Genomic DNA, 27,531 nt, shown 5'->3' with positions numbered 1-27,531 from the left:
ATTTCAAATTAATATGAGGGTACAAATTTTTAGACTATATTGTTCTCATTTTCAGGGTAAAGTTTCTATTGTAAAAGAGCCCCTCACCCAGGGACCTCCCTCTTTTTGCCAATCGTCCTTCCCCCTCCCTGTTCTCCCGTCCCTGTATGAGACTATATTTGTATTTTATTGTTCATATGAGCATGTAATTGTTTATATATTGTTTTCATATTAGTATGGAGTACATTGGATGTTTTTCCATTCTTGTGATACCTTACTAAGAAGAATGTGTTTCAACTCCATCCAGGTAAATGTAAAACATGTAAAATCTCTCTTTTTTAATGGCTGAATAGCATTCCATGGTATACCTATACCATAGTTTTGTTGACCAACCCATTTATGGGTTGATGGGCATTTGGGTTACTTCCCTGACTTGGCAATTATGAACTGAGCTGTGATAAACATTCTGATGCAAATACCTTTGTGGTAAAATGATTTTTGCTCATTCATTTTTTTTTCTCCTGAGGAAGAAACTAAGGCTCAGGGATATTATGTAATTAGAGCTACATCACACAGCAAGAAATTACAAGCAAATGAAATTCCAACCACGAATTTGCAACTATCTGAGTCCAAGCCAAAGACTCTCCCTGAAGGAGCTATAAAGAGCTGCCTTGGATGAGGCAAAGTCTTCACCTGCTCCTTTAAACATGAGTGTGAGATCTTGCCAATTCTGGATAGAATGGTAGATCTTGCCATTTGTGGCCAGCCAAATGACACAGGAACTTAAAGAGGTGCCTTTTAAGTTTCTGCAAGTCACGGGAGTAACCATCCTGAACACCCACGCGACTTCAAGCAGCCCTCAATCTTTTGTTTTCTATCAGCATGATGAACATAAAGCAAATTAAGAGAATGATTCCTGAGGGCATAACCCTGAACTCCAAAGTAACTGAGAGTGCTACAAACATGGCCAGACAGCATCTACATCCAGAACCCACACATCACTCTTCTCTCCTCTTCTGAAGACATCAGAAATGGGGTGACAGAGAGGCATGTCAATGGGACGGAAGCTTCCATTATTATCTCATGCTGCAGTTCATCCCGACTACCTCTCTGAGTGGACTACCGCTAACTCAAGAGTGTGGGGCCAGGAGAGGAGAAGTCAGAACTAGAGTTATCCTCAAGTATCTGAAAAGATGGAAGAATGAGAGAGATGGAAGAATGAGAGATGGAAGAATGAGAGATGAGTGTTGTTGAAGGTGGGGACAGAGATACAACCACAGCCAACCAGCACAGCAGAACAGACTTAGGTTTCTTGCCATCAAATCAGTCCAGCAACAGAACTGGAAGTGGCCAGTCCCTGTCACAGAAGACGTTCAGAGACTGGATGACACTTGGCAAGGATCCAACAGAACAGCTCTACTCTAAATGTGTACCAGCCTACACATTGACACTGGTCTGCAGCTAAGTAAATTCAGAAATTGAGAGCAAATACCTTGGGCTTGTGCATTGTACACTTAATTTCATTCTCCTAATAACTCATTATTGTCTGAAGATGCATTAAAAATTTAAAAAGCAAAACCACCACAGATAGTTTGAGAAGCCCCAGTGTAGAGGGTTTTCTGTCACCAAGTAGAAAAGTAGTAACATTGAGGTCTCTAATAATACTGAGTTATACACATTTTAGCAAATAACATATGAAAATTGCTTAGCGTTGTTCCAGGAATATAACAGGTACTCAATACACTCTTTCTTGTTATAATCACATGACTGTTACAGTCCATGACTTGAGGTCAACCAGTTGTGAGCAAACATTAAAATATCACATTTTCAAGGGAAGAAAGTTGGAAACTCTCAGCTGCAAAGTCTTTGCATCTGTGATACTTTGCAGATGCCTGCAAAGGTGCATGTTCATATGAATGCATGCTCACGCTTTTCTCTACATTGTGGACCTCTGAAAATAACCTTTTCCTTTCCCTTCCCCCTATGAGCTTTGCTTTTTATTTTTTGAAGCCAGTCAAATTTAGCAGTGGGGTGGTTGAACACCAACTTTAATGACACTAATGTTAATAAGTGTCTGATAACCCACCACCATCGGACCAGCCAGATATCCCAAGTTTAAAGAGTTATGCAACCGTTTGTTTGGGATTTATTGGATGTCTACATCTAAGAACAAATTTCCTTTATTGCAAGGTGTATGCCACTTAATTTCGTTCATTGTTCTTGGGCTACATCATCTGAGTGATGATATGAGTCTTCACATCCAATTGTTGCCAGTTTAATTGGTGTAGAATGGCACTTCCTCATTGTTGTCATTTATCTGATTACTTATGACTTTGAGCATTTTTTCACTTACTTAGTAGCCCTAAATATTAGTCTTCCTATTTTGTAATTTTTCTACTCCTATTGTTTATTTTTTGGTTTTGATCTTGCTCAGTTTTTTTTCTTTAAACATTGCTATTTGAATGGGACTTTGGACACAAACATTGATGTTTGAGCCCTGGTATTATAATGACTCAGGAAGGGTTTGCATTGCGACCCTCAGTCTGGGACAACAAAATATGAAAAAATGCTCATCATCTTTAATCATCAGAGAAATGCAAATCAAAACTACTTTGAGATACCATCTAACTCCAGTGAGACTAGCCTATATCACAAAATCCCAAGAACAGAGATGTTGGCGCGGATGTGGAGAAAAGGGAACACTTTTGCACTGCTGGTGGGAATGCAAATTAATACATTCCTTTTGGAAAGAGCTATGGAGAACACTTAGAGATCTAAAAATAGATCTGCCATTTAATCCTGTAATCCCTCTACTGGGCATATACCCAGAAGACCAAAAATCACATCGTAACAAAGATATTTGTACCAGAATGTTTATTGCAGCCCAATTCATAATTGCTGAGTCATGGAAAAAGCCCAAGTGCCCATTGATCCATGAATGGATTAATAAATTGTGGTATATGTACACCAAGGAATATTATGCAGTCTTAAAGAAAGATGGAGTCTTTACCTCTTTCATGTTTACATGGATGGAGCTGGAACATACTCTTCTTAGTAAAGTATCTCAAGAATGGAAGAAAAAGTACCCAATGTACTCAGCCCTACTATGAAACTAATTTAGGGTTTTCACATGAAAGCTATAACCCAGTTACAACCTAAGAATAGGGGGAAGGGGGAAAGGGAGGGGAGGGAGGGAGGAGGTGGGTAGAGGGAAGGGTATTGGTGGTATTACACCAGCCGTGCATCTTACAAGGGTATATGTGAAACTTGGTAAACGGTCTGTGAAGCTAGTGAATGATGCCCCATGAATATATCAATGTACACAGCTATGATTTAATAAAAATAAAATAAAATAAAATAAAATACTAAAAAAAAAAAAAAAAAAAATGGAAGCCGGGACAGCTGTCTCTATGACCACTAGGTGGCAGTCACCGTAAGACACTGTTCAAACACTGGCCAGGATCAGTCAGCGCAGAGCGCACAGGAGGTGATGACAAAGTACTGACTGGAGACGTTGGAGCAAATTCTCCTGACCACAGCTGACCAGGAAGCTTGCCATTCCCTTAGTGGGGAGTGTTGGAAATGGTGCTGGAGCTAACTCCACAGTAAATTATTTCTGCTTTTCATTGGACAGTGTGGGTTTCATTATGCTTAGCTAAGCCTGTTTTCCCCTTTTTTGTAAATTTGTGCAAAATACGAAATCAGAGAGCCTTGTCAGATACTCCTACCTACGTATGTATTTCACTAATGAGTTTAGCCACCACTCGCGTGGTCACTGTGGGAGAACCAAGTGTCAGGCTACCTTACAGAACACTGCTTTAATTAACAAGTTTTGCTTCTGTTGTTTTGCTCAGGTGTGTGAGATATTGAATATTCAGCCAGTGGCTCAGACACAATCAAAATGAATGTGTGTGCTGTGTTTGGGCAGATGAGACCCCAACCTGCCATGCTGTTGTAGAGTGATGACTTTTACATTCAAAGGGAGCCATTTCCCACCATAAAGTTGGAAGGTGGCGCTGAGCCTATCCACTTTTGGCAGGTTTGAGGAGTCCAGATGTGCATTGTGAAATGAGTTATTTAATGTATCTGTGGGCAGTTTGCAAAATGGGAATGCCTCCATTCTTGTAAACACCAAGTGGGCAAATGCCAAATGTGTTTGCCATCAACACCAGTGTGTACATGGGTATTAAGTGCACATAAAGGGTCCTTTCTATTCAATTCCATGCAAATCAAACATTTGCATTTCAATCCATATCCAGTTAATTCTATTTCCTAGACAGACTGAGGTCTATTAGGTCACCCTGCCCAACTGTGGTGTCTTGTGAACCTCGTTCCTACGGGGCAATTGTCAACCTCATCTCTGTCTAGGTTCCATTTGGATGTGGAATGAGGCTGATCCTCACTCACCTTCATCATAAATCATCATCAAATTCAATTTACCTGAAAAGAACCTGAAAAAAATAATAACCTGGGCTTAATAATTAATAATATTTAATATTATTAACAATTAATAATGATTATTAATAATTAACCAAGGCTAATAGGCTGCCACATCAAATGCCTTACTCAAGCCCATCTTCCTGAATCCAGGATTTTACCTTTCGTGTGTTTGTGTGTGTGTGTGTGAATACATGTGCTCAGGTGCGTGAGAATATATTTTTAAAAACGTGTCTAAAGCAATGGATTCATTCCCTGGGAGGTGGGAGGCTGTGCTTGTGTACATGTACTCAAAATACTAAAAAATTTTAGGGAGCTCATGGCCCTTCTAGGTATCTATGAATTAAGAACCTATACTATATATTAAGTGTATGTCTCAAATCACAGAACTCCATTAAAATTTAAAAAAAAAGATGACAGCCATCTGAATACCCTTGTTCAATATGGCAGACTGGATTTCATTAATCACACCTGTGTAATTTAGATCAAATATGATGACTGAAAGACACTTTCTCTAGAGGTCCTGATGGAATAGACAGATAAATTGAATGAGTTGAACAGTCAGCGTGGAACAGGAAGATTATTTGTATTAAATGCAATGAGTCAGCATGTGACCCTTCTGTTGGGTCTTCTGTGCTCAAACAAACCCTTAGACCACTTAGGAAATTCATCTCTCCAGGAACCCAGACTATTTGGGAATGCTATTTCCATATGACTAATGATACAACCCATCCTGGAGTCAGTCCCTGCCAGGAAGCCTTCGTCCCAGAAGACAAGGATCCGGCATTTCACAGACTATGTTGTCTTGATTAATATACAGTCTAACCAATGTAAAAACTGTCCCTATCCACATTCTACTGCATCCACTTTTGCTGGTCATTTTCACCTGCTGTTACCCTCTTCCAAGCCTGCAGAATGTACCATCCACATCAATTATAATTGCAGTATTTGGGCTACTGTTTTCCCAGTTTCTTTTTTGTGTTGATCCAGGAAAATGCATTTCCTCTCTGCCCTCTATTCCTCAAATACCTGGTGTTACTCTCATCTCAGTAACCAAGCCAATTTTTGGATGAGGCTAGAAATTTATAAAAGCTTCATTTCTACCATCTTGTGGGGGGACTTTGAATCTGTCCCTCTCTTTTTATTCCTCCAACCCTAACCCTATTCTCACAAGAGACAGCTAAGACATCACTGCCTCCAGGAAGCCTTTTTTGACTTCCCTTCGCTGGTTAGCACAGCCCTTCCGCTGTGTTCTCACGGCCTTCTTGCTCCTGTTCACAGCACAGTGCTTGTTCTACCTACTGCATTATGGTTATCTGTGTATCAGGCACAGTCTCCGTCCCTCTACTAGACTGTGATGGCTGAATCATGCTGCATCAAGGCAGAGACCATGTCTTATTTTCTCTGAAACCGCAAGCACACAGCACAGTGCCTGGCGTATAGCTAGCTGCTCTGCAGCGACCAGGGAACTCACGGGTGAAGCTTCTTGCTGGTTTTTCTGCACCGCAGCACCTCTCATTGCCTGCTTTCTAATCACACCATTCTCTATATCTGTCTTCCTGCCTCCAGCAGGACCCTGCAGTGAGTTAGCCTGAACCGGTTACTGACATGCCTGGGTTGACTGGATAAACGTCTTTCTCCTGAGGCCCTGGGCCATTTCCATGTCTGGGAGACTTTCCCAAGTCCTTTCTTCCTAACTCAATCACCTTTTCTTTCTCCAGTCCACCAGTTTCAAACTTAAGATGCCACTATTTTAAGTCAAGAGACTGATTCTTGTGAGTTGCACACACTGACATCTTCTTGGACCACTTACCTTTGTTTCCGTAATTCGGTACTGGGGACTTTTTGGAATACATTCATCCATACTCTGGAGTTTTTCTCCTTTCTCCCCAGTACTGCCTCTTCTAGAAGAGTCTGTTGAGAAAGGGAATCTTCCTTTTCCTGCAGAGGATGTGCAGGGTTCATGAACAGCCCACCTTAGAAGCGTCTCTGAAAACCAGCTTAGACCTAAACAGAGGTCCTCAAAGGTCAGCATGAACGGGCAGCCCCTGGAGGTGCTCAGTGCGGCCAGGTCCTCATCATCTTATTCAGAAATTAAAATTAGATGCTTCTCGGTTGGGGTTCAGGCATCTGTGTGCTTGATAAACATTCTCGAATAATTCTGATGACTGTGTTTTGTGGCTGTAGGTTTACAAATGGCACGATAGAACTGGGTTGGCGGTACTTCTGGAGAAGACTGGGCAATGGAGCAAGTCCCTATAGAAGCCCCATCTCAGTGGGTTAGAGGATGATTCATCTTGAAAATTTATATTTCACCCAGGAGATGTCATGGTTTCTGGAGACAGACAGACCTTGGTGACAATCCCGCCTGGACTACATACAGGCTGTGTTAGTCAGAGACTGCCATTTAACCTTTTTTAACATCAGTTTCCTGATATGTAAGCTGGGATTTCCTTTTCAGGGTTTTTGAGGGACTTGGAGGTAACATAATTGAGTGGTTACCATGGTGCCTAGCATGTAGCAGGCACTCGGTTAAGTGGTGACTTATTTTCTTATTATTATGGTTAATATCCCTTTAAATTCCAATGATCAGATCTTAGTTACAAATGAATCAGAACAAGGAAGATCTTCCAGAATGCCATCCCTCCCCCTCCATTTTCTGCTTCTCTTTCCTGGCTTCAAATTCCCTTTAAGTGGTAAGGCTGGTTTCAGATGAGATGTTCGCTTCCTTGTATTTTAAATACCGAAAGAAGTCAGATTTTGACAGTTCTCGTCTGCACAAACGTGCTGCCGGGAGAAGGGATGTGGAGGAGCGCAGAGGCTCTGTTTCTGCCCATGTGGAGGTGTGCAAAGTGGCTGATTAGCTGGATATTTTTAAAGTTTCATGGGTGCAAGGCAGCCTCCGCTAATGAGAGTTTTAGGGGATTTCTCAAATCTAAAGTGAAGGGTGCCAAGAGTGGAACATGACCTTGGGGCTTTCCTATACATGTTAACTAATATTACAAAGAACTCTCAGAAAGCCCTCTGAAGTCAACTTCTGCAGGAAGAGCAGGGGGCGGGGGTGGGGGGACAGGTGAGGCTCTGTGGACCAGGAAGGGAGAATTAATGATGGCTGCTATAAATAGATCCCTTCCAAAGAAGGCTGAGCCAAAATATCACGCGTAGTTTGCTAAGAGCAGGAGATGGAGCGCTCTGAGCCAGAAATTGGGTTGAGGGGCCTCATGACAGTTTTATTTGGAGGCAAAAGTGAAAAACAACCATGTACCAAAGCACAACCTAACAGTGGCTCTGGCAGGGCCCCCTCATTGATCCCATACACCCCCTTAATAGCTCTGTCTTTTTCATTAGAGACAGAGTCTGTCTCTCAGGTTAGGGTGGGAGTGGTATCACCAGAGCCAGCAGCAGCCTCATACTCCCGAGCTCAAATAATCCTCCTGTCTCAGCCTCTCCAGTAGCTGGGAATACAAGTGTGTGCCACCAGCCTTGATTTTTATTGTGCTTTGTAGAGATGAGGCCTCAAATTCATGGCCTTAAGTAATCCTCTTGCCTCAATTTCCCAAAGAGCTGGGATTACAGAAATGAGCCATCATGCAACAGCCTTAGTAGCTCTCTGAAGAAGTCGACTCTGTCATAAGTGATGACCTCAGCTTTCAGCTCCCTGGGAACCAAGGTGTCCTGCTCACCTATTATGTGCTGACCTTTGTACTTGGCAGTTCACAAAGGTTAGGTCGCTCCTCCTGTGGAGATTGTGGAGTCCGCACCCTATTCCTATTTATCGGTGCCTAACTGATGTCTTGGAAAGGGTGACCAAATTTCATACAAAGACTAAGTGTGGGGCAAGTAGGATTCAGACTCAGATCAACTCCCTTACTGGTAGCTACTGACTTACTAGGACATGGGGTACAAACTATGAGACTTAAATGAGCTGCTATGATAGCCCCCGGTGAAAGAAAAGAAGGACACCCAGAGGCAAAGCCAAGGTTCCTACATAGGTCAGCTTCCTCTCAATAGGATGGAGAGAGAAGCAGACAAGCAGACAAGCAGACACTCTGCATTGCAATCGGAGACCCAGGCAGCCGGTGAAGGAAGGGGAAGTGGTTCTCACAGAATATGTTGTTGGAGTGATAGAATTTTTCCCTCTAGCAAAGACTCCTGCCCAAGCAAAGCAAGTGGTTATGGTTGGGCATAAACTTGAGTGGTGGGAAATTCTGTGGGTGGGCAGAAACTAAGGTGAATAGACTGGATCCTTACTGGCTTGGGGAGAAGAGTGTCAATAAACCCTGAGACTCAAGATCACCTGGGGATGCAGCCAGCCCAATGCTAGGCATTTTTCAGGCCCAGCAGATGTTGAGCCAGAGAGTTTTTAAAAAGATGCTTCTGCACCCTGTCTTAATCACCATCATATCGCTCAGTACACTTCCCTGGACCATAGTAGTGCTTGGGCTTCATCCTTGCCCCTCCCTCACCTGGAGTCTCCTCTGCCTACACACAGCTCGGGGGAGCGAGAAATCTTCAATGTAAGGGCTCCTTCTGCAGCTTAGTTCTGGGTTAATGTGGAGCAAGCCCACTCACTTCTTGCAGCATTTCTTCATCTGCAGAATTTTTAAAAAATTCCTTCCAGGACTGTGCAGCAAAGACATAAGCATGCTCCTCCCATCCTAACCAACTGGGGCACAGCCCAACGTAACGGATCTCCAACTTGAAATAACTTTGAAGTCTCAAATTTTATCGTAAAACACACACACATTCTGTATTCTGCTCAGTAATATATTCAAGTTTGCTTTAACATAAAATAATGTTATTACCCCCCTGCCCCCACCCGCATTGAGTACAGTTGATACTCTAGGAAGATGCCTTTCTTCCCCACGTCTTCATGTGCCTCCTGGTACACTGTGTGCCCCAGTTTAAAAGCCCTTTGAAAAGAATAAAGCAAAAATAAAAGAAAACTATAAAGCACTGAACAAGTGCAAGGCATTCTTAGAGTTCTTGTTTATTAATAAATAATCGTTTTTAATAATTAATGGCAATCAAGTCTACTTAAGTGGCCCAAGTCCTTCTGGAATTAGAGACAGCCTCAGTCACAGCTAAAGAAAAACACAGTTGAAAAGAGAATCTCTCCCCTCCTGACTCAGCTCTGGTGAACACTTTTTTTTCCTCCAGTGTTCCTGGCTTCTGGGTTGAGCTTCATTTTCAACCACACTTGACAGGGATACTAAAGACAACAGCAGCAGCAATAGGTAAACAACGCCCCGGTTTATTACCTATGAAGCACTGTCCTAAAGGTTATGCAAGCATCACCTCATTTCTTCCTTGTAATGGAGCTACACAGTAGGTACTAAATGCAACTTTCAGAAAAGGGCACACAAGCTAAGGGAAGTAAGTAATTCTTCCGAGGGCTCAGGAACTTGGTAAGTCCCCACCTATCGGGTACAATGCAGGGGTATACGGCACACCTCCTGGATGAAGGACTCAACTACAACCCGACTCAGTTAGGGAGAAGTGGAAGCAGGATTGAAGTATACTTCCAAAGCAGAGGCCTGCAAATGACAAAGTATACCCCGTCCCATGGGGGAAAGCCTGGCCTATCATCTGTTTGTGTAAATTAAGTTTTTATTAGAATATAACCATAGTCATCCACGTTTGTACTGTCTGTGTCTATCTTTGTGCTATAAAGGCACAGCTTAATTATTGCAGTAAGGATGTATTGCCTGCAAAGTCTAAAATATTTACTATTTGGACTCTTCTAGAAAAAGCTGGCTGAAGATACACATGAAAAAATGCTCATGGTCCCTAATCCTCAGAGAAATGCAAATCAAAACCACTTTGAGATACCACCTAAAACCAATGAGAATAGCCCACATCACAAGGTCCCAGAGCTGCACTTGCAGGGGTGGGTGTGGGCAGAGGGGTACACTTATACACTGTTGGTAGGATTGCAATCTAGGGCAGCCTTTTTGGAAAGAAGCATCAAAAATCCTCAAAGAACCAAAAGTAGACCTCCCATTTGATCCCTCGATCCCGTTACCAGGTATCTATTCAGAAGAAAAAAAGAATCATTTTACCATAAGGACATTTGCATTTGAATGTTTATAGCAATTTCAAAGATGTGGAAACAATGCAAGTGCCCCTCAACCCACGAATAGATTAATAAACTGTGGTATGTGTATATTATGGAATACTAATCAGCCACAAAAAGATGGAGACTTCACATCTTTTGCATATAATGGGTGGATTTGGAGAACATTCGCCTAAGTAATGTATCTCAAGAATGGAAAATCAAGTTTTGCCTGTATTCAGTACTAATCTGAAAATAGTAGACCAACAGCTATAAGCCCACACAAGAGAAAAACACAATTAAATACAAGGAGGGCAAGGGGTGAGGAGGCTCAGTAAGTCCCCACCTGTCGTATACAATTCATGGGCATACGGCACGCCTCCTGGGTGAAGCACTCAACTGCAACTCAGACTTCAGACTTTACCTTACAAACACAGATAATGTAACCTAATTGTATGTACCCTCATATTAACCTGAAATTAAAAAAAAGTAATGTGACATGTCAAAAAAAAACCCAAGAAATAAAAAAGTTGGCTGACCTAAACTAGACCTGTCACTAGTTGTCAAAATTCTCATTTTTAACAGAGCTCTTGTCTTTGTGTGAGTCTGACCCTGAAGCCCCATAGAACGCAGAACAACCTGAGATCTGAGGGCAACACTTGATTCAGAAGAGGAAAGGCCCAGTCATGTCTGCTTTGCTTCCAAACTGGGAACAGGCAAGACTCTGCCCAAATTATGTCTTCTAGCTCATTATTCTTTTTTTTCTTTTTTTTTTTTTGAGACAGAGTCTCACTTTATTGCCCTTGGTAGAGTGCCATGGCATCACATTCTTGCCCATTCTTTACACTGCTGCTCCTGCAGCCTTTTTAACAACTCATCACTGACTCCTCCCACTTGCAAAAACCTCCTCCATGTCTCCTATATCCTTGTGCTCACATTCAAATTCCTTGACATGACACCAGAAGGTTTTTCATGACTGCATCTATTTGCATCTCTTTGGCCTCCATGTTTTTTTTTTTTTTTTGAAGGAAATTCGGTCTCTCTCCCACATTTCCACATGTCTCAGGTCCTTCTATAATATTTCTCTTTTGCCTAAGAGGTGGGTTACTGACAGGACTAGCTGGAGCTTGGGTTCACATGTAGTGGTAAGTAGGGTTGCTGCACCCTTGGGGACCCTGTGTGGTCCACATCTTTGCAAATACTGCTCCGAGGGGATAGGAACAGATACCTGCCTGGTCTTCCCCTGCTCCCTTTCCCTTCCTCTTCACTGGTGGGTGAGTTACGGCAGCTTCCCTGCTGAAGTTACAAATTCCATAGATTCAAAGGGGAAGGGGGCTGTTGTTCCTTCACCTGGGATAAACCACCATCAAAGGCATGTGGCTGCTGGACATAGAGACTGCTGTTAGGAAACACACAGAAGAAGCTGTAGATGGCAGGATTTTTCTAGTACCATGTTCCAGGACACAAAGCATCAACCTCACTCGGAAGTCTAACCGTCTTCATCGTCATGCCTGGTTCATGGGGGCTAGCTCAGTTCCCCTTGGTTATGAGATGCGCCCCTCTCTTTCTCTCACTGACTACCTCCTACTTATTTTCCAAAACTCAGTGCAGGATTTGCCTTTCTCTAGGGAGGGTCTTCTATGATGCCCAATTAGATTTGTTCCCTCTACCCCCCGCAGGTTCCAACAGCTCCCTGCACCTGCTCCTTTTCTGGCCCTGATGGTGTCTTTTTGCAACTGTGCATTTACTTCTCATGCTCCAGGGTGGGTAGTCTGTCTTACTTCCTCATTCCCCGAAGTAGCACAACGTCTGGCATAAGTGGGTGCACTGCTTAGGGTAGATCTGGATACAAACAACAGAATTCTTGAGCAATGGTGGCTTAGACCAAAAGAACCTCTCCTGTTTACTTAAATGGAAGTTCAGAAGTTGATGGCCCCAGGGTTAGTCCAGGCTTTCAGCAATTCTTTCACTTCTTCCAGACTTGTCCACTTCTTCCATTTTGCCACATTCTATGCTGGGTGGCTTCCTTTCACAATTACAAGATGGGTATCAGCTCAAGATACCACATCCCCCCAGGGCAACTTCCAGAGAGGTAGCAACAGGGTTCCAGTGGGTATCACAGAACATTTTCTGCATGTATGATATTTACTCTTATTTTTCTGGGAGGACGTAGTTAAAGGAAAGGACCCCTGGCTAATTTTTTGCATGTCTCACTGGCCAAAATTGGGTAATGTGCCTTCTGCAAACCAGTCCCTGGCAAAGGAGAACTTTGCAGTGGTGACTGGTTTATAATAGTGATTGTTTATCAGCTGAGTCTAGGCTCTTACGAGGCATTTTCAAACAACCACCACCTCAACCCAAGATGTCTGTTCATCCCACATATTCTGTATATGTGGGCAATTTATTCTCAAAGAGTCATTGTCACTCGTAAAAGATGAGGACTTCCCTGGCTCACTTTTATAAAGGGGTAATTTTCTAGTCAAAGGAAGGTGGGAAAGCTACACTATTCAAAACTCATCCTGTCTCACCAAGCCAGATGGAGAGTAAGGGAGTACTCTGGAACAAAACTGCTAGAGCTACCGTGGACCACACAGACGACCTGATATTTTTAGACAATTTGCACGTTTTAGTCCTTGTCAGTTCAATAGCCATTTATGGAGTATCTAAGTGCTATTCCCAGTTTCAGCCACAAGCAGAACAGAGCACCACTCTTCATGGAGTTTACATCAAGGAGAGATTCACCATGGACAAAGAAGATGAAGAAACTTACTGGTCCTTGAGGTTTCGGTTCTGTGCTTCTGATTCATTTGTCCATCCATTCAACAAATACCTATTATGTGCTAATCACTATTACCTACATTATAGATCCAGCAGTGAATAAGACAGGTAGGAGTCCTGCTTCCATAAAATTTGTGTCCCAGTGATGAAAACAGATGATAAAGGCTGGGCGAGGTGGCTCACGCTTATAATCCTAGCACTCTGGGCAGCCAACAGAGGTGAGTTTGTTGAGCTCAGGACTTTGAGACTAACCTAAGCAAGAGTGAGACCCTGTCTCTAATAAAATAGAAAAACTAGCCAAGTGTTGTGGCAGGTGCCTGTAATCCCAGCTACTCAGGAGACTGAGGCAGGAGGATTGCCTGGGCCCAGGAGTTTGAGGTTATTGTGAGCTATGATTCCACCACACTCTACAGTGGCAACAGAGTGAGAGTGAGACTGTGTCTCCAAAAAAAAGGGAAAAGAAAACAGATGATAAAAGATGACAAAAATGTAAAGAGATAAATAAGAAAATAATATATAGAAATAAGTGCCTCTTGCAATCATGTCTTGCCCCCATAAAGTGATTGCAAGAGGGACTTTACCTAACAGTTGCAATCGGTGTAACTGGCTTATTGTACCCTCAATGAATCCCCAACAATAAAAAAATAAAAATAAAAATAAAAATAAAAATAAAAAAAAAAAAGAAATAAGTGCCACTAATAAGCAGAGTAAGGGATGGAAAGTGAATGGGAGAAGTGCCTACTTTTGCATGGGTGGTCAAAGAAATGCTCTCTAAGGGGTGTGCTTGTCCTGAGACTAGAAATGTATGGGAGATCCAGTTACATGAAGGTATGTGAGTGTGTGTGTGTATACGTGTGCATGCAGAGGGAACTGCAAGGGTAAAAGACTGGAGATAGAATATAATTTTGTCTATTCAAGAGCTGTCCAAAGTGTGTGAGGTGGAGCAAGTGAGGGGAAAGTCCCAGATGCCAGGCAAGGTTGCGCAGGAAAGAAGGCCCCTTTCTGCAGAGCTCTGTAGGCCAAGCCATGGGACTTCTTTAAAATGTGTTTTCCTGCCTACTCTTGTGCCAGCATGAGCTACATGGATACGAAATGCATGAAATACTTCAAATAGCAGCTGTGGGGCTTCCTTGAGCACATTATTTGTTGTTATGTTATTTGAATTGTAGGATGCAGCTCTCATGAATACTGCTGTTTGCATAGCCTTATTTGCTTGGTATATCGTGGTCCTGGTTGATGCCGGCATCTGCGCAATCTTCCCGTGTTCTGTGGCTTCCCAAGAGGAGCCCCATCGTGGATTCAATAAAGCTAGCAATAAAGCCCATATTAATAATGTATGCAGAGCTATATATGTCTATTTATAAGGTGCAGAATTGCAATTCAAATGTATCCCTTCTCGCTCTTCAGATGAATGTAAGTGGCCTGAACTATGTTAGATGAGGTTTCTCTCCAACACCCCTTTTTGCCACACTGCATATTAAGAGCTGAGATAAGTGCCATTCCAGCCATGGGACCATTGCCTACACATTGCCCCTTGGATCTGGGACCAGTATTTAAGTAGGAAATAGGAAATAAAGCATGCCTAGAAACATGGTATGATTCACAACAGAAAACAGGAAGAGGTAATAACTGGGGGAAAGTACATGAATAAAGAGATGGATAAGCTGTCTTAGAAGACATTTATATCAGAAGAGTTCAGTAAGGCAGCAGAATACAAGAAAATAAGGCACGTAATGTGCAATGTGCACCTAGCATGTGTCAGAGGATATGCCTGAAGATGTGTGTGGTGTGTGTGTGAGTATGCAAGCACACCTTGGAGATGTTGTAGGTTTTGGTTCCAAACCTTTATAATAAAGCAAATATTACATTAAAATGAGTCACATAATTTTTTTTGTTACTCAGTGCATATAAAAGTTATGTTTACATCCTATTATAGTCTATTGAGTATACAATAGTATTATGCCTAAAAAATGTACAGACCTCAATTAAAAGTACTTTATTGCTAAAAGATGCTAACAATCATCTGAGCCTTCAGTGAGTTGTGTAATCTTTTTCTAGTGGAGGATGTTGCCTTGATAATAATGGCTTCATGACTGATCATGGTGTTGATTACAGAAAGTTGGGATGGCTCTGGAAATTTCTCAAATTAGAGAACAATGAAGTTTGCTCCATACATTGACTCTTCTTGTCATGAAAGACTTCTCTTTAGCATATGGTACTGTTTGATTGCATTTTTTTTTTTAACCGAAGATAGAACTTCTTTCAAAATTGGAGTCAACCTCTCAAACCTGACGATGTTTTATCAACTCAGTTTATGGAATTTTATAAATCATTTGTTGTCATTTAAACAAAGTTAACAGCATCTCCAGCAAGAGTATATTTTCATCCTAAGAAACCACTTTCCTTGCTCATCCATGAGAAGCAACTCTTCATTCTTTCAATTTTGATCATGAGACTACAGCAATTCAGTTACATCTTCAGTTTCCACTTCTAATTCTAGTTTTTTTTCTATTTCCAACATGTCTGCAGTTACTTCTTCAACTGAAGTCTTGAATCCCTTAGGGTTGGAATCAACTTCTTCCAAAATCCTGTTACTGTTGAAATTTTGACCTTCTCCCATGAATGACAAATGATTTTAATGACATAATGAAACCCAGAATGATGAATCTATTCCAGAAGGTTTTCAATTTCCCTTGCCTAGATCTATCAAAGGAATCACTATCTATGCCATTATAGTTCTACGAAATGTATTTCTGAAGTAGTAAGACATGGAAGTTGAAATCACTCCTTGATCTATGGGCAGCAGAATGGATATTGTTAGTAGGCAGGAAAGCGATGTTAATCTCCTCAAATATCTCCATCAGAACCTTTGGGTGACTAGGTACATGATCAACAAGTAGTAACATTTTGACATTAATCCTTTTTTCAAAGCAGTAGGTCTCAACAGTAGGCTTAAAATATTCAGCAAACTGTAGCTATAAACAGTTGTACTGTTGTATGAACTTTGTTGTTCCTTTTATAGAGCACAGGCACAGCAGATTTAGCATAAATCAAAAATACCCTGGGATTTCCAAAATGGTAAATGAGCATTGACTTCAACTTAAAGTGATCAACAACATTATCCCCTAACAAGAGGGTCAACATGTCAGCCAATCATTGACCTTTTTCCTCTACCTAGGAAAGTCTTAGATGACATCTTCCTCTAATAGAAGGTTGTTTGTCTACACTAAAAATGTATTGTTTAGCATAGCCACCTTCATCAATTTTCTTCTGGATAACTTGCACCATCACCTTACACTTTTATGTTGTGGAGACTGCCTCTTTCCTTAAACCTCGTGAACCAACATCTGCTAAGTTAAAGTCTTTCTTCTGCAGCTTCCTCACTTCTCTTAGTCTTCATAAACTTTACAAGACTAAAGGCCTTGCTTTGGATAAGCTTTGGCTTACGGAAATGTTGTGACTGGTTTGATATTTTATCCAGACCATTAAAACTATATCCATACTAATAAGGCTGTTTTGCTTTTTTATTATTTGTTTGTTAATTGGAGTGACACTTTTAATTTCCTTCAAAAACTTTTCCTTTGCATTCACAATATTTTTGTTTGTCACAGAGGCTTAGCTTTCAGCCTATTTTGGCTGGTAGCATGTTTTCCACTCTAAGCTTTATCATTCTTAGCTTTTAATTTAAAATGAAGGATGTGCAACTCTTCTTCTCACTTGAACACTTACAGACCATTTGAGAGTTATTAATTGGCTTAGTTTCAATATTTTTTTCTCATGGAGAGATAGGAATAGGTCCAAATGGAGAGAGAGATGGAGGAATAGCCATCCAGTTGAAAGAGCAGTCAGAACATACATAACATTTAATAACTAAGTTTGCTGTCTTATATGAGTATAATTTGTGGCACATCAAAATACATAATTATAACAGTAACACCAAAAATCACTGATCATAAATCACCATAAAAAGTAAAATAATAAAGTTTGAAATATTGTGAAATTATCAATATTGAACACATGTTGTTGAGAAAATGGTGCCAATAGACTTGCTCAGGCAGTGTTGCCACTAATCTTCAGTTTGTAAAGTGAAATAAATGAAAGAATAAAATGAGGCACATATGGGTGTGTAGATAGATAGATACACATATCTGTATGTATATCTATTTATCTGTAGTTTTATTTATTTGTTCATTATTATCTGTAGTTTTTAGGTGATAACAGAAACTTTCAGGACATTGACTTAAAGGGACAATTAAGATTTATGGAAGTCTACTATGTGCTAGATAACTCTGGATCCATTGTTTCATTTTGTTGACTCCTTATGCCAAACCCACAAGGTCATTGTGCAGTCAGGATAGACTAAATGTTGCTGCAGTAACAAGCAACCCCACACATCTCAGTGGTTTATAATATTGGTGGATTACTGTCTGATCATGCTACCTGGTCATTGTGGGTCAAAAGACTCCTTGTTCCATTTCATCTTAACTTTGGGACCTAGTCTGCTGGAACCATCTCTGGATCAAGGCTGGTCACTGAGGCAGAGAGAAAGGGCTATGGAAAACCACACAATGTTACTTATATACATACAAGGGCCTTGAGTTTTAGACAACCAGGAATAAACACTCCTTATGTAAACTTGAGTGTGTCAAATGTTGAACAGAAATGTGAAGACAAAATCCTGGAATCATCAACATGCTCATTTAGAAAAGTGGTAGGATACAGAATAAAAAAAGCTTCGGCTTTGAATTGACACACTTCTGTTCACTTTTAATTGGCCAGAGAAAGCCACATGACTGAGCCTAGCATGAATATATAATCTTTCAGTAGGAAGACAAGCTGCAGAAAAAAAGAATCAAATTTGAGGTAACAGTCATGTAGTCTACATGCATGAAAGAAAGAGCTTGCTTAAGCTTTCAGGGAGATGCCATCTGAGACGGTGTCCCACAAGGTTATAAAATCTCTATGTGACGATGAGAAAATGCCCTCTTCTCTCTAGATTTAACATCCTTTGACCATTTGTAAGGTTTATTCCATTCACCCTCATCTTAAGCATTCATGATTTCAGTACAATGGGAAAAGGAATGGAAAGAAAGGACAGATTTTACTGGGGAAAACTGAAGAAATAGAAATAGGCATTCATGTTTAAATTGGCCAACTGATGTTCAAATGCTGTATATATAGTATCTGCTGTAAACTTCACTGCTGTTGAATTGGTTATATTGTTATCCCCATTTTGCACATAAGAAAACAGAGAACTAGAGTGTTGTATCTAGTGAATGGCACATTTTGAGGTTCAAAGCAGTATCTTTCTGCTACCAAAGCTTTTATTCCGTATCTTACCACTTTTCTAAATGAGGATGTTGATGATTCCAGGATTTTGTCTTCACATTTCTGTTCAATATTTGGCACACTCAAATTTATTTGAGGAGTGTTTGTTTCTGGTTGACTAAAACTCAAGGCCCACATATGTATAACAGTCAGGATAGCCTAGATTAGTGGCTCTCTACCTGTGGGTCACAACCCCTTTTCAACAATGAAAATATACTGTGGCATTAGGAAGGTTGAGAGCCACTGGAGATCATAGCAAAGTAACAAACAATCCCAAAGCCTTAGTAGCGTGCAACAATAAGGCAAGTTATTTCTCTTTCACATTAAATGTTCAAATTTATTGGTAGAGGGTGTGGGTAGGGCTCAGCTCTTCCTTGCCATGGTCAGTGAGGAGTCCAGGCTGGTGAAGGTGCCTCCTCTATGATCTCACTGGAAGAGAAAAGAGTTTATGGCCAACCCCACACTTGCCTTTAAAGCTAAAGATCCTGCCCAGATGTGACACATTCCATGGGTCCAATCTACTCACATGACCTTCACAATTTTCAATGAGTGGAATTCAAGCTTACCACATATGTAGAAAGAGAGGTGAGCAAAATACTTGCACAGAAGCTCTAATGTCTACACAGCCAGGGAGGTCACCCCTATGTTCTAATAGAATTGAGAGAGGAAGCTTAATGCTTGGAGGGAGTGATGAATTATGCAAAAACCAAGTCCTTATGAAAGGAGGAAAACCATCGCAGTGAGAGGTCCTGGGTCCCCTGGAAAATGAATATGCTTGTTGCCCTGACAAAGAAAGTATTACATTCTCACTCTTGGGTTCTGCAAATGTTCCCAAGGGGAGAGAGAGTTGAGAAAACTGAGAAGGCTGCTTGGTTAAAGATGAGGCACTCCAGCACTGGGTGAACTGAACCTTCCTCGTGTGTGTGTGTGTGTGTGTGTGTGTCTGCCAGGATGACTGGACCTTGGGAGCACTCTAGCCAGCCATGAAAGGGTAGTCAGGGATGTCATATATGTCATTTTCTCTCTTCTTGGCCAAGTTTTCCATCTAGATTCTCTTTCCAGTGGGTTTTAACCTTGTTCCAAGATTTTCAGAACCTGGAAACCTGGGCATCATTATCTCTCCCTGTGTCTCCCTCACCTCTTTCATCTTCTCTGCCCCTGTGGCTTGGAAAATTTCTTGAATGCATCACCTCCTTTCCATGTTCTGCTCTGGGGTTTCTCCCCACCGTGTCCCACCCAAATAATCACAACAGGCTCCTCACAGATATTTCTGCCTCAGGCCAGAATGACAAAATCTAGTCATGTTTCTTCCCAGAGCAAAATCCTCATTCCTTCTCCCATTCAATCATCCCATTCAGAAGCTATTTATGGTAGAGCTATTATGTCGAAGCACTTAGTAGGCTTTGGAGTTACAATAATGTCAAACAGAAATAGAAATGTCATAGAAGAAGCCCAAGTGCCCATCGACCCACGAATGGATTAATAAATTGTGGTATATGTACACCATGGAATATTATGCAGCCTTAAAGAAAGACGGAGACTTTACCTCTTTCATGTTTACATGGATGGAGCTAGAACATACTCTTCTTAGTAAAGTATCTCAGGAATGGAAGAAAAAGTATCCAATGTACTCAGCTCTACTATGAAACTAATTTATGGCTTTCATATGAAAGCTATAACCCAGTTATAACCTAAGAATATGGGGAAGTGGGAGAGGGAAGGGTTGGAGGGGGGAGGATGGGTAGAGCAAGGGTAATTGGTGGGACCACAGCTACTGTGCATCTTACAAGGGTACATGTGAAATTTACTAGGTGTAGTATATACATGTCTTAACATAATAACTAAGAAAATACCATGAAGGCTATGTTGACCGGTTTGAAGAAAATATTTCAAATTGTATATAGAACCAGCACATTGTATCCCATGATTACATTGATGTACACAGCTATGATTTAATAAAAAAAGAGAGAGAAAGAGAGGTGATACCTCTCATTCTTGCTCACCTCTCTTTCTACTCACTATCTTTATAGAATTTATTGTTTAGAAGAAAAAATTGGTACATTACACAAGCATGTGTATAATGGCAATTGTGACAAATTCTATTTTTTTATTTTTATTTTTTTTGAGACAGAGTCTCCAGCTGTGGCCTGGGTAGAGTGCCAGGGCATCACAGCTCACAGCAAGCTCCCGCTCTTAAGCTTAAGCAATTCTCTTGCCTCAGCTTCCCAAGTAGCTGTCACTACAGGTGCCTCCCACAACACCCGGCTATTTTATGACAAATTCTACAAATTCTGCTGTGAAAATATGCTGTAGGCAATAAGAAAAACATCAGAATAGAAGATAAGAAAGAAAAGGCATCAGATTGAAAATAAAGAAATAAAAGTATCTCTATATGCAGATGACATCATCTTATACAGAGAAAATGTTAAAGAATCCATAGCAAAAACAAACTGTTAGAATTAATAGATATGTTTAGCAAGTTTGCAGAATACAATATAAATATACAAAAAAATCACAAAAAATCCTTCATATTTTTATGTACTAGTGGAGCACAATCTGAAAATAAAATTAAGAAAAAGGTTTCCTATACAATAGCATCAACAAGAATAAAATATTTAGAAATTAATGAATAAAATGAATGTAAGAATTGTATGCCAAAAACCTTAAATAATTTTTGAAAGAAATTAAAAATGACTTACCTAGGAAGACATCCCATGTTCATGGATTAGAAGATTTAATAATGCTTAAATACTTTTTAAATTGATAAACATAATCAAACTCCCACGTGTCTTTTTTGGGTAGAAATTGGAGGCTGATCCCAAAGTTCTTGTATAAGAAATCAAGATCTTGAAAAATAACAAAGTCAATAGATTCACACTTCCCATTTCAAAACTTACTACAATGCTATGGTAATCAAGACTGTGTTGTACTAGTATAAGGATAGACATATAGATCAACGGAAAATAATATAAATCTGAGAAATAACCTGTCACATATATGGTCAATTGATTTTTGACAATAGTGCCAAAACCATTTAATGGGAGAAAAATAGTCTTTTCAGAAATTGAATAGGCACAAGCAAAAGAATGAAGTTGAACTCCTATTTCATACCATATATAAAAATTAACTCAAAATGGATCAAAGACCTAAATTAAGAACTAAAACTATGAAATGCTTAGAAGAAACATAAAGTATACATATTTGTGACCTTGAAATAGGCAATGTTTTCTGAGACAAGATATTGAAAGCACAGGGAACAGAAGAAAAAAAACAGATAAACTGGACTTCAACACAACTAAAAACTGTTATTCTTCAAAGGACACTGTCAGGAGAAGACCACTCACAGAATGGAAGAAAATATTTGCAAAGCATGCATTTGATAAGAGTCTAACGCCAAGAATAAATAAGTAATGCTTATCCTTCAACAATGAAAAGAGAAACGCCCAATGAAAAATGTGGAAGAAATTTGAATAGACATTTTTCCAAAGAAGATCTACAAATGACCAGCAACTACATGAAAAGACATGCAGTATCAGTGAACCGCAGGTCAAGGCTACAACGAGATGTCATTTCACACTCGGAAGGATGGCAATCATCAAAATGTCTGATGATGACAAGTTTGGGCCAAGATGTGGAAAACTTGGAATCCTCATGGACTGCTGGTGGGAATGGAAAATGGTGTAGCTGCTTTGCAAAACACTTTGGCAGTTTCTCAAAAAGTTAAAAATAGAATTGTCATAGTGAAATAAAATTGACCTAGCAATCTCAATGGTTGGTAAAAACTTACACACAAATGTTCCTTAGAGCATATTCAAGGTAACCTCCAAATGGAAACTAACTGATGAACGGATAATAGATTCACTCAGGCATAGAAAAGAATCGAGTATGGATACTTGCCACCATTTGGATGAACACTGAAAACACGCTAAGTAAAAGAAGACAGATGTGAAAGTATAAATGTTGTATCATTTCATTTATATGAAAATGTCTAAAAAAGGCAAATCTATAGAGGCAAAAAATAGATAAGTTGTTGCTAGAGGCTAAGAAGAATGATGGCTTTGGGTGGAGGTGGAAGGAAATTGAAAATATTTTGGAATTAATGGGGATGGTTATACAAACTTTCTACTAAAGAAAAAACACTGAGACATACACTTTAAAAGGATGAATTTTATGGTATGTGGATTACATCTGAATTTTAAAAGAACATGACGTGGTGATGACCCAAACTCGTCTGGAGCTGAGGGCCTCCGTGTTTAGATTTCTGCTCTGACCCTGGCTCTGTGATCTTGTGTCTAGACTCTAACTTTTAAGTGTCCTAATCTCTGCAAGGGATAGTAAAGCAACAACATTGAGTTCCTGCATGTAAAGAACCTAGGATTGTCCCTGGCATGCCTGAAGAGCTCAGTAAATTGCTGTTTCTGGCCTTGAAGAGTTACGGACTAGAAAGTGTCCAGACACAAATAAACAGAAAATGGCAATTCAGCATATCAAGGGCTGTGGTGCGGAGAAACGCCAGGTGTTCTTGGAGCAGTTAGGTTGTCTGGGGCAGCAAGGGAGTCTTCCTAAAGAAGGTGAAATCTAGTATGGGCTTAAAGGAGAAGAAGGAATTAAGCAGGCAAAGATTTAGGTAAATTTAGCAGGCAAAGGCTCCAATTTGAGAGAAAGAGCACAGGGCATTCCAGTCAGAGCAGAGAAGACACAGAATTGAGATTTGAGGCTAGAGCCTCAAGCAGTGCCTGGAGTACCAAGAGTCTTATACAGTTTTGTTTTGGAGAATTGAGTTTTATCTCGGCGACACTAGGGAACCACTCAGTAGTTTTAAGAAAAGGAATGTTAGAATTAGCTCCGTATGATCATTGGATGGTGACTCTTTTAGGGACATGAAAAAAGAGAAAAGATGTGGACAGATCAGCTGAGAGACCAGCCTGCCTTTCCAAGCTGTGACAAAGGTCCAGAGGCAGAAGGCAGAGAGAAACCAAAGCACAGTGATGGAAGAGTGGGCGCTACATGGGCAAGACGCGGGGCAGAGAGCTGACCAAAAGAGGCTGTGGATCCCTGGCTTGGCTGAGAGGGGAGGATGATGATGCCTGCTGAGATGGAGATCTCAGGAGAAGGAAGGAGAATGGTTTCCAGTTTGGGCATGTTGAGAATCAGGTGACTGTTGGCTTCCGGGTGTCACTGTCAAATCCACAAAAACATTACCATCCACCCCAGCCCCAAATTCAGGCACTTTTAAAAAGCAAGTATTTCATGTGTTTGCATACTTACACTGCTATCCCCCACGGGCACCTCGGTGTGAGCTTGTACGAGACACTTGGTTCTCTGAACTTCAATTTTATCACCAGTAGATTTGGGTAAATGGCAATTCCTCCCGCATCCTGCTCACAAAAGGAGTCATGGGGATGAAATGAAATACATGTATACAAGTGATTTATGTGTTGTATGCACAGAAGGTGTTATACATATAACAAATAATAATGTAAATAATAGTTCTATGAATAATGATGCTTCTTCGAGATGGTTTTCCTGAAGAATACAGATGCATGGGTCAATCCTCATGATGTTAATTGATCCCTGGGTTCTCTTTGACACCTGGGCATTGTGTGACATGTTGCTTATCTGAGCAGACACTTATGTGTGTAGTGAGTAGGCTGTGACAATCATTTTGTAGATGAGAAAGTAGACATATAGAGAACTTAAATATATTATCCTAAGGTCACCCAGTCCATAAGCTGCAGAGATGGTTTTACTCCTAATTCAAGATGTTTCTCTTGGTAGCACATGGTCTGTTAAAAAGTAATTTGAAGATCTGGTTCTTTAGATGCCAGATAGCAGGTGTTACGTTTATGGCAATTGCAGAGAATGCTATTGCCTACCTAACATCTATTATCCCCTTGTTACTTAGTAGCAAAAGTCTGATTATATTAGGTGTGGCAAAGTAGTGAGCTCCACTATGCAACCTAGTCTTCCTTAAGGCAAGATGTAACTATATGACTCAGTTCTCTTCAATTATATACACATTAAAATGTATGAAATTTATTAGAAAATGTCTTAGAAGGAGCCAGCTTATCTGGGAAGTAGATCCTTTTTGCTTGTCCCTTTTCCTCCTGCCTGGAATGGGGCCGTGATGTCTGGAGTTCCAACGACCATCTTGGACCATGAAGTGACCTTGAGGATAAAAGCCTGAGTCCCTAAGCCACTTTCTCAGCCCTGAACTGACTTCCTCGAAACTTGACTTTTAACCTGAGAATTGAGCAAAAGTCTACTTAATTTAAGCCCCCATCCTCTTAGCTTATCTGTTAAATGCAGCCAACCACAGTCATAATCGACCCAAGAATCTAATTTAACGTCTTTTTTACAAGAGTCTATACAAGACCCCAGCCTCTACATATGGGAGAGATGGGGTTCTTTGCTATCAATTACTTTTATTCAAATCCAAACTTGAAGTCAGTTTTGCTGTTAGAGATGGTTTCACAGGGTGGTAGGATTTGTAGGTAAAACCTTCTTAATGGCAGGCTTTCTCTTCCAATGTACTTAGACCGTGGAATCTCTGCACATTTCCTCTGGTCTATCCCAAGCCTATGGCTCCATGGGTAGCAATTCTTTCTTATCTTGCTCTTTCTAATGTGACAAATGGTCGGTTGCATCTAAATACGCTCAATTACCATCAAGGCAAATGTGTGGCTAGAACCCGGCTGGCCTAGCAAGTCAACTGAAGCAAATTGATGTTTTCTGGATCAATAAGGGGAAGTTTGGGGACAGGGATGCTGCCCCACTGCCTGGACTCCCAGAGCAGTTTAGTGTCATCCTGGGTTCCACACTGGCAGCCTCCCACCTGCGATCTTCACTCCATACCCACTGACATTTTCCTTTCTTTCAAATTGGCAGCAGGAGCTGGGGAAAACCTAAATTTAACCTCCAGAGAATATACCACATGACATTTGTGGGCCTTACATGTTCAGTTTAAGACTTTGAAAGCTAATTTAGCCATGCGATCCCTCCGTGAGTGACGAGAGTTGATACACCTGAACTCTTGTCCTTGTTAGCCACTGTGGTATCACTCTGTCTCCTGAGACTTCATTCTTTAATAACTGCTATCTTAAACCCCAGAGAATAGCACTAATGAGTATTTGAAAATGCCAGGTTCTTGGCACTGTGTGCTGGTTTTTTTTTTTTTTTAAAGAAACTAAATAACACCCGTCAGTGTAATGGTCACTCAGCCAGGGTTTGGGGGATACATTATGCATGTTTTCTCATTGCCGTGTCTCCCTTGAATTCCCATATTCGAAGTACAAGCAATTAAGTAGCTCCTGAACCAAATCTTAATTAATTCAAGACTCTGTGACCAAAGGCCCTGAAATAAAATGCCATATAAGCAATACATGTAAAAAAATCACTAAGCCATGGAGGGGACAATCATGCAAGGATTAGCTTTGAAGAGATAAATGATGGAGGCTTAGTGAAAATTTCTCTTCTTTGTCGGGTTTCCCAGCACATAGCTTTGCTGTTCAAGTTCGAAATCTTAGTTGTGAGTGCCCAGAATCTACCACAACGTATCTGCAACTTAATAAATCTATTAGCATCAGATAGCAATTCCTTGGGGGCGAACAAAGACTTTATTTATCTTTATACTTTCATCTAGGATATAGTAGTTATTCATAAAGTTCTGGTTAAAATAAAAGCATTTTAATCAACTGCCCACACTCATTTTTGTTTTTAAATTTGTTGTCTATATTTACAATATGTTTTCATGTACGTACAGTAGTGACATGGTTACTATAGTCGAATAAAGTAATGCATCCATTCTTTCTCATAGCTACGCATTTTGTGTGTGTTTGTAGATTCAGGCAAGAGCGCCCAAAATCTCCTCTTAGCAAAAATCTCAAGTATAATACAAAATGAGTCATCACCACCCTCCTGTTTTACATCAGATGTTTCTATTTGTCATTTTATTTATTTGCTACTTTGTATCCTTCGATCTATGTTTCCTTGTGCCTCACTCCATGCCCTGGTATCAACTATTATATTCTCTGTGTATTCAACTTATAAAAACATTTTTATTTTAAGATTCCACTCCACACGTGGGACGTGAGATTGTGCAGCATTTCACTTTTTGACTCCAGCTTATGTCACTCAGCTTAATGTCCTCCAGCTTCACCTATGTTTTGGCAAATGGCAGATCTCCTTTTTTTAAACCTTAATAATATTCCACTGTGTATATGAGGTCTGACAATTAAATTGGCGAACTCATCATAGAAAAAGTGGTACATACCCCCTTGCTGAATATCACCCGGGTCACCTTTCAGGCACTCTCCTTGGGAAGCTGTGCACCAAATGCCAGCAGCTAGTCCACCCTTCGAAGCAATTTTGGAACTCATTTTCTGGAATGACCATCAGAGCTGTTGTTGTACAGCACACAAAAAACAGGTAACAAGAATAATGAGCAATACTCAGTAATTCACCACCACACGGTAACATGTGAGACTCTGATATACCAAGATTATGAAACATCACCAGTTGTTTGTACGGTTCTGCCAACACAAGCTCATGGTGGCACGCACGTGAACGTCATTGTCCTTACTGTTCTTCAGATGACAATAGCTCTTTCTCATTCCAGAAAGAGTCCCAAAATTGCTTTGAAGGATGAACTAGATGCTGGTGTTGGTATATAGCTTCCCTAGGGGAGTAGTTCAAGGTAACTGTAGTGATACTCAATAATGGAGCAGGTAGCACTTTTCCTAGGATGAGTTCACCAAGTTAATTGTCAGACCTCATATATTTGCATGTGTGTGTATATATACACACACACACCACAGTCTTTCTACCCATTCGTTTGTTGTGCCCAGGAGTTCCACAAAGACCACACTGCCAAACAAGTTAAATTTAAAGAGGAGTCCTTTTATTAAAGAGCCGGCCAGCGACTGCCTCAGTGTCCCAAGATGCGGTTTCTGAGA

The sequence above is a fragment of the Nycticebus coucang genome, chromosome 12, assembly GCF_027406575.1.
Source record: "Nycticebus coucang isolate mNycCou1 chromosome 12, mNycCou1.pri, whole genome shotgun sequence".
NCBI classification, from domain to species: Eukaryota; Metazoa; Chordata; class Mammalia; order Primates; family Lorisidae; genus Nycticebus; species Nycticebus coucang.
This window is presented reverse-complemented; position numbering follows the sequence as displayed.